The sequence below is a fragment of the Lethenteron reissneri genome, chromosome 16 (assembly GCF_015708825.2).
Source record: "Lethenteron reissneri isolate LAM-NWPU_2019-01 chromosome 16, ASM1570882v1, whole genome shotgun sequence".
Lineage (NCBI taxonomy): Eukaryota > Metazoa > Chordata > Hyperoartia > Petromyzontiformes > Petromyzontidae > Lethenteron > Lethenteron reissneri.
This window is the reverse complement of record NC_083794.1, coordinates 1,164,319-1,174,922: the sequence shown is the minus strand read 5'-3', so window position 1 is coordinate 1,174,922 and position 10,604 is coordinate 1,164,319. Positions and strand designations below refer to the sequence as shown.

Sequence of the window (10,604 nt, the reverse complement as noted above, 5' to 3'; positions counted from 1 at the left end):
CATTTTGAGTAAATTTTAATATTGGAGGGGGGGGGGTGTGTCCCCCCAATATTGATTATGATTACGGCCTTGGTCTCAGCCCATAACACAACAACAACATCCCATAGCATTAGATTTGGTTCTGCTTTCAATTTGACACGAAAAAATCGTCTTTTGAAAATTCAAATTTTCGATTTGATGATCATGCGACGAGGGTTGACAGTGAGTGGCAGAGCGGATGGGAAAAAGCTGCCCCCAACAGTGTGGAGCAGAGGTCACTTAGGGCGCCAGGATGGCGCGATGTTAACTACCTCGCCTGGAGTGCAGGAGGTCGTTGAATAGATCGCGACCCTGACTCCTGTATATGTTCTCCTTGTGGCCCAGTAGATATTTCTCCGGGCTCTCCAGTGTTCCACCATTACATTTAGAATCAACATCACACGTTTAGAGTATTTGGCCGCTATAAATGTCCACATGATGTTAAGCCACTTTTGTTGGGCTATCATTTGTGGCCAGGTCGCTTCTGAAAAAGAGCTTCATAGCTCAGTGGGCCTTACCTGGTGAAATAAAATTAAAAACACATTCCTGCGGAGGGAGCTGGTAGGAACGTTTGGTTGCTCGGTCAATGGCCAGGGTCAACGGCGGCGTGGTGTATTCCGCAAATATGCCCGACTGTGAGGGCGGGCACAAGCCGGCGTGAGTAGGTTAAACGTTGCGTTTTATAAGGGCACCACGGGGTGACCAGCCCCTTCCCACCCAGCCCCACCCCCCCACCCAGCCCCACCCTCCCCAACCAGCCCCTTCCACCCTCCCCACCCAGCCCCTCCCCACCCTCCCCACCCAGCCCCTCCCCACCCTCCCCACCCCACCCAGCCCCACCCACCCCACCCAGCCCCTCCCCACCCTCCCCTCCCCACCCAGCCCCTCCTCACCCTCCCCTCCCCACCCAGCCCCTCCTCACCCTCCCCACTCAGCCCATCCCCACCTTCCCCTCTCCACCCAGCCCCACCCCTCCCATTTTTGGATGCACGACGGACGGAAACAATAATCCCCTGTGGGCTGGTGGAACCAGGTGGTTCCTACTAGTATAACTCGCTAAAATAGCCGTTGAAGAAGGGCCGTCCGAGGTAGTTCTGTGATACCCACTTCCGTGGGTGGATCTCCATCGCACGCAAGGACCCCCGCTGCTCTCTGAGGGATTCAAACGGAGCTCACAGTCGGATAGAGCTGGAGAAAAATGTGTTTTTTTAAACCAGATTAAATAAAAAGAACTAATTATATTTGTTTGTGTGTGCCGCGAAACGTTATTAACGGTTCGCAATGGCCTGGTTATTTAGTCACCATGTTGGGAAATATATCGACAACAGTAACTTTCTCAATCCTTACGTTACCTAATCCGAGAAGTAACTTTTGCTCCCAAAAACGTGAATTTATAATTGCAGTGTCAACCGAAACTCTACAAAGTTGCTCACTTATGAGTACTGACAGTTACTTTTAAAGCCACTTTAGCAAAAGTATCAAGTGTACACACATATATCGAGTACTCACATCGTCAACCATGATCAATCCACTGCTGGATGAAGCCTTCCCCTGTGAAGGCTTCTATTATAGGAGTTTTCAGATGTAAGTTTTAATGCATTTCCAAATTATCCGCACAACTTGAAAGTTAAGTTTGGATGAACTCTGTTTTGTTTAACTTTTCTAGAGCCTGTTAATGGTATTCAATACATGTATATTGTGTGTTCTGTGAACCCCGTGGAACAGATTTGAATTGCATAACTGTACAGCATACTCCTCCATGCAAACAGCGGTGTGTACAGAGCGGAGTTGCAATGTTTGCGTACTCGCTGAAAAATTCTTGATGACTCCAAACCAAATCAATGTTGAGTCATTTTGTGTTTTATGATCGCCAACGCCGAACCGCACTGAGGCAGCATGGGCCGGGCAAGTCCGGGCACATCCCGGGACCACCGCCCAATCCACCTGCAGACAACACTCCTCTCTCTCTATCACTACTACAAAGACAAAGACCCCCCGTAAAGCCTTCACAGACTGTTGAGGCAAGTGCTGTTAGCGAGCACCTATAAAGGCCGGAACGGCACACGAGGGGGTGGGTGGCCAGCACCACGGCCCGACCGCCTTTGTCTCCCTAGTCACACACCGCACCAGGTACTCATTTGAGGCTGAGCCGACCTAGGGGAGGCCCGGGACCGGTTCAGATAATCGTCACTGGTGTTGGCCGTGAGCGGGAATCGAACCCGGATCGCCGGGTTCATAGCACAGCGCGCTAACCGCTACACTATCGCTCCCCACTACACACCTACACACACCTACACACACACCTGCACACACTCACACCGACACACCCTACACACACCTGCACACACTCACACTTACACACACCTGCACACGCCTACATACACCTACTCACACATGCACACAACTACACGCACCTACACACACATGCACACACTCACACACACACCTACACACACCTACACACACACACACCTACACACACTCACACACACCTATACACACACCTACACACACACACCTACAAACACCTACACAAACTCACACACACCTGCACACACTCACACTTACACACACCTGCACACGCCTACATACACCTACTCACACATACACACACCTACACACACCTACACACACATGCACACACTTACACACACACACCTACACACACACCTACACACACCTGCACACACACACACCTACACACACTCATACACACCTACACACACACCTACACACTCACACACCTACACACATACACCTACTCACACCTGCACACGCCACGTCCTTCATACGCCCCTTGTCCCCCAGCTCCCAGCGGCTCAATTCCAGTCCCATCCATTCAGCTTCTCAATCATTTATCCCGTTCCTGTTGATTCCTGTGCGAGAATAATTGATGTCCCCGACCATTCGCTGTCCTCATATCACCTGTGCGCGAGTGCCCGAGTCACGGTGGTCTGCGCGCGCAACTTTGTCTGGCCTGCCTGGATTCTGGCCTGCCTGGGTTCTGGCATGCCGGGGTCTGGCCTGCCTGGGTTCTGGCCTGCCTGGGTTCTGGCATGCCTGGGTCTGGCCTGCCTGGGTTCTGGCCTGCCTGGGTTCTGGCATGCCTGGGTCTGGCCTGCCTGGGTTCTGGCCTGCCTGGGTTCTGGCCTGCCTGGGTTCTGGCATGCCTGGGTCTGGCCTGCCCTGGGTTCTGGCCTGCCTGGGTTCTGGCCTGCCTGGGTTCTGGCATGCCTGGGTCTGGCCTGCCTTGGTATGGTCTGCCAGGGTCTGGCCTACCTGGGCAAGCCTGCCTGGGCAAGCCTGCCTGGGTCTGGCCTGCCTGGGTTCTGGCCTGCCTGGGTGTGGCCCGCCTGGGTCTGACCTGCCTGGGTCTGGCCTGCCTGGCCCCGCCTTCCTGGGTCTGGCCTGCCTGAGTTTGGCTTGCTTGGGTCTGGCCTGGCTGGTCCGGCCTGGCTGGGGCGCCCGTGCCGAGCCCACGGGCACGCCTTGTGAAGTGCTCGTTTTGTTGTTGTACTCCCAATCGGTTGGATGTGGCCTGGGGTGACACAAACACATCGCAGCGCTGCCTGTTACGATTGAACGTTTTCAATTTCATTTGCAAATTAACTTTTCGTTTCACGTGCCACAGCTTGTTTGGTTGCAGCACTCCCACGATTAAAGGGGTGTTTCTTTTTACAGAGATCCACCAGCGATGGTTGTTAAACTCGAATGCTCTCTTACTTCAGGGGGATCTCATGATGGTGACTGAACTTTGTACAGCGTATTTGTGGCCAGTACGAGGTGGCAGAGTGGCCCAGCGGTGCTAGAGGGCCGAGCTGCCCCTGCTGTGATTCTGGTTTAGAATCCAGGCGGATGCCAATTGTTCATCCGTGCGGCGGTTTGACGGTCTCAGCCGATGAATGCACCAAAAAAGTCACGTACAAGTTTCGTTTTAACTTAGTTTTTTTTTTTATCAATTCTGGTGATGGTTCTTAAGACATTTTGGATTTCTGTGCGAATGCACACGCTTTGTGGAGCACATGGACAGTTTAACGCTCGTGTGGATTAAAGAGGCCTATCCGTCCAGGTGACAAGATACTCATCTCAAGGTGCGATTCCGACCGTACAATTGGAATCCGACTGTGGTGGGGAAAACCCCCCAAAAACGTTGAATTAAAATCGCTGAAATACATCGTAGCAAACGCACGCGTAGTATGTGTTTGGCGTCTGTGCTGAAGACAAAGCTTCAGTGGGCAGTGCTCATCTCGATTTAACGGCCCAGACGCAGTGGGGGACAAGGTCCACGCGCCTCGTGCGGGAGCCGGAGCCTGCGTGCGATAACGGGGCGGTCGCATGCCGACCTCGCGGTCCGCACCGTCACAATTGGATGCTCGACTTCTGTAGGGCGCGGAGGGGTGATGGCCTGAGTCCTGGCTGCGGTTTTAAGCGAATCCCCGTTTGAAAGTCTCCGCTTCGCGTGTTTTCGCACCTCTCGCATCCCGATCATAAAGTCCCCCCCACCAAGAGAAAATCCCCATTCTCACAATTGCAGCGTTTTCTTTAAAATTGTCCAACATCAAACATTACATTCGACTCGTCCTCTGAAAAAAGACACGTGATATCCACATGTCACCGCATCTAACAAATCAAAGGCTGCTGGTCCGTCAGGCGAGCTGCACCCCATGCGATGCAGTTGTTCAGGAACTGCTGATGGGTTTTTTCTCCTTCATAATACACAAAGGCCGATTGCTGTTTGTGCACGCGTCTGCGTGTTGTTTGTAACCTATCGTTTTCGGCCTGCACTATTTTCTGTTGTGATGATGATGATGATATCTATGGGACCCTTTTGCCAGTATCCAAGATGATTAGAAAATAAGAACAGGTTTTACCCTTTCTGGCAATAAAACAAGTGTTAAGATGTTCAAACACCAAATAGATGCATTTTTCAAGCAATCGTCTGCATTAACCACACGTACTCGTGGCAAAGGAAAATTGGCACTATTTGAACACATTTGTAGGATGGTCAAGAACAGGAAAATTAAAAGTGCGTTGTTCGGAAATATGGAAAGAACCAGGAAGAGAGGAATAAATAACAACAGAGAATGGCTTGACAATGACGTAATAAATTGGTGCCACAAATATGTGGCCCTACTTGCGCACAGTGGCACAAGACGGAGAGGAAAGTGGAAACAACAAATGACGACACGTGCAGTGGACACCTACGGGGCTATCTGCCCATGGATCGTGATCATGATGATGATGATGAGTGGCGGGGCGCAGTTTGTGCGCAGAACAATCGCTGTCGCTTGATGGAAAAGGGCTCTCTCAGACGAACACTGTCCATGCGTATACAAGAACACCCAGACGTGGCGTGTGCGCGCGCCTGTGCCTTTCCATGCATCGGTGCGCGTAATGACAATCTCAAAGCTCCCGTTATCGCGGTGGCGACGTTCCTGGATAGGCGCAATCTCGCAAGGGCCAGGGTTATCAGGGAATAAAGAATGAATAGAGTTCCTCTTGTGTTTGGCTGTGGAAGAAAGAAACCCGCCACATTGTACCTGGATATCCGCCCTATCGCTCAACTGCAACGCGGTGTCGTCGGCTGCGCTGCTGCTGCTGCTGTGATTGGTGTATTGGCCGGGCATCAATGTTTAGGCGAATAATGTTTAGTTACTTATTTATTTTGCTTGTTTCCACAGTTGGTGTTTTTCCATCCTCGTAAAGGTGAACACAAGTTTGAATTGTTTCATCGACTTCGCCGTGAGTGCAGCACGCCGCTGTATCTTGTGGGGCCGTTGTGGGCTGCTTACCTTGATTACATCGGCTGTGACTTGCACGCGAAGTGTGTGCGTGTTGTGAACACCACGATTGCCAAATGATGATGACAGTGAACGTCTTTTTCACTTTCATGTATTTGGTATAGCCCTGTGAGCCATTCGGCTCTTGAATCGGATACAACCGCAACAACAATTTGAAGTTCAAGGCAGTCTTCAGCAGAGTGCTCAAACACATCTGCAATGGCGGGTATGAGCGGGCACGTGCCGCAAACTTGCGCGTTCAGGCACAGAAGGGGGCGAGCGACGGGCAGCTTGGAGCGAACTGCACTCACTCGTTCAGGGAACGACGTCGCCACGAGTCCCCTTCGGCGGAGAGGCAGCCAGACGTGGAACGGGGTGACCATTTTTGTTATTGGAATTCTGGAGCAAACTCAAACGCGAATTAAATTAAGTAAAGGGTGCCCCTAGAAACAGATCTCCGAGCAGGTGAACCGTTCACTTTGTGGCTGTGAAGCTGTTCAAGTGCCCACGTTGAATGATCTAAGGGTCCACGTTGTCTGTGAACTTCAGTGACAGGCCATCGCACCGTGAAAGCCCGTCACATTATAGATATTCTACAGCCCTTTGTCAAGCCACCACTGGTTTGCAGGTGCTTACCCCCACGCTGTGTCGATTCGGGGCAAGTTTGACCATACTTCACCACGCTGGTCACGGTGGGTTGGTGAGGCCAAGTAATTCCCATCAGATGGTGGATTCTAAACGTTATTCTGTTTATTGCATCAGCCTGGCCACCCAATGACGAAGCTCAACTAAAAACATTTTTGAGAATAGGGTTCCCCCTTTTATCTGGCAACAAAACAGGTGTTAAGATGTTAAAACACCAAACTGAAACCTTTTACAAGGAATCATGTCTGCATTAACCACAATACTTGGCAGAATGCAAACAAAAAAACGTACTCTGATAATATATGCATTGTGTTTGAAACTGATTGGTCCACACCAGAGACAGCTTTCTTGTGAGCCTAGTCTCAAAACGGTGTTACACATATGTTGGTACTGGCAAAGGAGGTCCCATGATATAAAACATATTTTTTATTTTACCAGGTAAGGCCCACTGAGCTGTATAGATCTTTTTCAGAAGCGACCTGGCCACAAGTGATAGCTCAGCGAAGTGGCTTAGCACGTAGACATCTATAGCAGCCGTCAGTGGTTGGGATCGAACCCATGCGCTCCTGCACGCCAGGCGAGGTAGTTGACGTCTCGCCACCGCGGCGCCCCCTACACACGAAGCGATCGTCCCCGAGGGTCGCCGGGCACCGCCGCCGCACGCGACGCGACTCAGCGTCGGCGCGGGATGAGAGGGGGGGGGCCGGGCGGAGTGACCCCTGGAGCCCCCCCCACCACCTCCCCACTCCCACCCCCACCACTCCCCCACCCCCCCACCCCCCCACCACCCCCCCACCCCCACCACCCCCCCCACCCCCACCAACCCCACCACCCCCCCACCCCCAACCCCCACCCCCCACCCCCACCCCCCCACCCCCCCACCCCCCCACCCCCCCCACCCCCCACCCCCTCCACCCCCACCCCCCCACCCCCGCATTCCACCTGCGGCCGCGGAATTTCCCGGCTGCCGCCCCGGCAGGCCGCCCGCTCTGCCGGCTTTGATAGCTCCAGAGCGGGGAGTTGATACCCCCCGCGCACCTGCCACTGCTGTGTGTGTGTTTGGTCTTGTCCCCCCCCCCTGCCCCGCCACCGATGGGCACGGTTGGTTGCGTACGGCGCGAAAGAAGTTCAACGCGCGTACGTTGGGACGGTGGTTTGAATACGAGCGGCGATCACACACAACGGACAGGGTGGCCCGCGGGGAAAGTTTACCCCCTCAGCGCCGAGGTCTTGAGACTGCCCGTTGCAAGTCGTTTGAGCATTACAGTATGTGCAATTACAGTACATTACAGTATGTGCAATTACAGTACATTACAGTATGTGCAATTACAGTACATTACAGTATGTGCAATCAGCAGTATCTGCAATCCCCGGGCTGCACTGCGACACCGCCGCTTGCAGGCTCCGCTGTGGGCAGCGCGGCGCTCGGAATGGACAAGCGCCGGTTTCGAAGGGAATCTCTTCGGTCAAGAAATCGTCCACGCCGCACATGTGGTAAGAAGACAGGGACAGCCCCCTTCACAGCCGCCTTGGGATTTCTCTTGTCGGCAGCGACCGACCCGCATTCGGCACTCCTCAAAGCTGCTGCTCAAATCCTTCCTCGGACAGACGTCTCGCAGACTCCGAGGCACGCTTGGGGGGCACGAGGCCAACTCTGCCTGCCAAGAGCTGCAGCGGAGGCTGTGGAATTCTCACAGGATGGGGCTGAGCCGCAGCACGCCTCTGCGAAAACCACGCCGTTGGCTGCAGCGTTCATCACCGGCCACGTGATTTTCCATCTCGCTTGGCTCCCTTTTGACGTTGGCTTCTGAGACGAACTCATGGTGTTGTGAGCGGTGTCTGGGTCTTATTAAAGTCTCCTCCCGTTACACAGATCCCCGTGTGCGTCACTGCAACGTGGTCCGTTCCCAGTCACTGGATGATTTCCATCTTTGCCTCCAAGTTGAGGGCGACACTTCTCCTGTCGCTTGGTGGTCACAGTCAGTCAAAGGGTTTTTTTTTTAAATCAAATGTGCAAAAGCACAATACATAAATGAAACAATACGTCTCAAAGGAGATAACACCAACTTCAATGAGGGTGTTGCAGCGATGTAATATACTCTGCGGGCGTTAGTCAACCCGATGCTGTATGAAAGCCTCCCCATGTCGCTTTGATTGTGGGAGCTGCTTTGACCACACTTCACCATGCCGGTCAACGCGGCTTGATGAAGGAGGTTCAGGATCAGTTCAGATGCCACTCAGATCTCACTCGCCACTGATGTTAGCGATGAGTGGGAGTCCAACTCAGCTCACTGGGTTTATAGGACAGTGCATACCCGTCACGCCACCACCCCAGCAGGAAGGAACCCAATTAAATACGAACATCAACACCGGCAGAAAACAAAGAAGTTACAAAACACAGTCGAACCCGATAATAGTTTTTTTTACCCTTTTATCTGGCAACAAAACTGACACCATTTTTAGAAGGAGTCATGTTTGCATTGACCACAATACCTGCAGTCGGAATGCAAACAAAAAACACAACTCTGATAATGTATGCACTGTCCTTGAAGTTGATTGGTCCATACCCGAGACAGCTTTCCTTAGAGCCTAGTCTCACATGGTGTTGGACCAGATGACGCCAAAAGGCGCACAACTCAAAGACAATGCACCATCAGAGTATGAGAGCTCGGGGTAAGCATTTACACCGTTGTAACCTCCTTTGCCAGTAGCAAATATTATTTTGCTACTGGCAAAATATTATTTTGCTACTGGCAAAGGGGGTTTCAACAGTCGAACCCCTCTCAACGACTAATCGCTTCGCGACGGGCCTCCATTGAGCCCAATGCATTCGCATATAGACCCTGTCAACGACGGGCTGTTGTAGGTAAGTAAATATTAATGAATATATTTATCAACCATGTTAATTGCAATGTTATGCGTGTATAATGCTGTTAGTATATTTATGTATTAATGTCTGTCGTTTAAATATTATAAAGTACTTTGTATGGGTGAAAAATGTATATCTTTCGATGCTATCGGAACGAATTAAGCCTTTAACGTGTATTTTCTATCCTCGCTTAACAACCAAATCACTTGACCACCGCTTCTGCGGAACCAATTACCGTCGTTAAGAAAAGGGGTTCTACTGCAACTAAAAAATATCAGCAATATTTTATTAACAATGGATAATAATAAACCTATGAGAGAGGGACACGTGGTCGCAACGCACGCAGGGCACGTGGCCACAATGGGGGCATCCCTCGTGGGAGCACCGAAGTCTCCTCCTCGTTTGAGCTCCGCGCCTCTGGATAGAAACCTCGATAATCAACTAAATAGTCGCCGTTTAAGTAAGGATGGTGTTTAATACGCGAGCAATAACGATCGTGAGCTCTACTTTCTCGAAGCGCTGTACAAAAAAATAAAACCACACTTGCAAATATAGAGGTACAATCTAAGCGAAATAAAAAACTGAGAATTACAATGTCAACGATTACTCTCGAAATTCCAATAAAATGTATAATTATGATAAGAGCGAATAATAATCATTGCCGAATAATCCAATCAGACAACAAAATAGCTTTTTTTTAAAGCTTAAGTTACAAAGCAATACTGCAGTACAAATAAGTGAGTTTTAAGAGGTAATTAAAAAGTTAAGCCTACTCAAAATCCTCAATGGACCGAGGAAGTGCCACATTGAATGGCGCCAAATTTAAGAGCGCCACCTTGCACCAGAGCCTTGCACAAAGCACAAGACAACGGGAATAGTTTTTGCACCGACCCCCTTCCTGACCAACCGCGGACACGGGACACCAATAAGCCACCTTGTGTCATCGGGAAGGTCCATCTCGTGTGCAGCGTCGCGGGAAAAGATACAGGTTTGCACTCTGTTATCCGTGAGCATGGGTTCGCGAAACGGCCTCTCCTCTCTCCACGACGACGCGAATCGTTACGTTGTGTCTTAGCGGCCGTATCGCGGGTTACGTGAAGAGGCAGGCTCCAGGGGTTAATAAGAAGCAAAGCCCGTGAGCTGCTCTGCTGCTGTGGATGTCGAGGGGCCTGGCTCAGAGGACCGCAAGGGTTTATAACTGTGTGAGCTAATGCGCCCGTCGATTTTGAATGCGTGGGCAATTGTTGGGCGGGAATGAACGAAAAAAAAACAATTCCAGGTTCGAATGTGAC

General features: G+C 51.3%; 1 long non-coding RNA gene across 1 annotated transcript; it reads left to right on the top strand.

Moving 5' to 3' along the window:
• Window positions 1-7,505: 7,505 nt before the first annotated feature.
• Window positions 7,506-8,414, top strand: LOC133342809 (uncharacterized). The gene is made up of 3 exons (XR_009755183.1): window positions 7,506-7,709; window positions 7,845-7,937; window positions 8,052-8,414. It is a non-coding gene; the product is annotated as an uncharacterized LOC133342809 (long non-coding RNA).
• The last annotated feature ends 2,190 nt before the right edge of the window (window positions 8,415-10,604 follow it).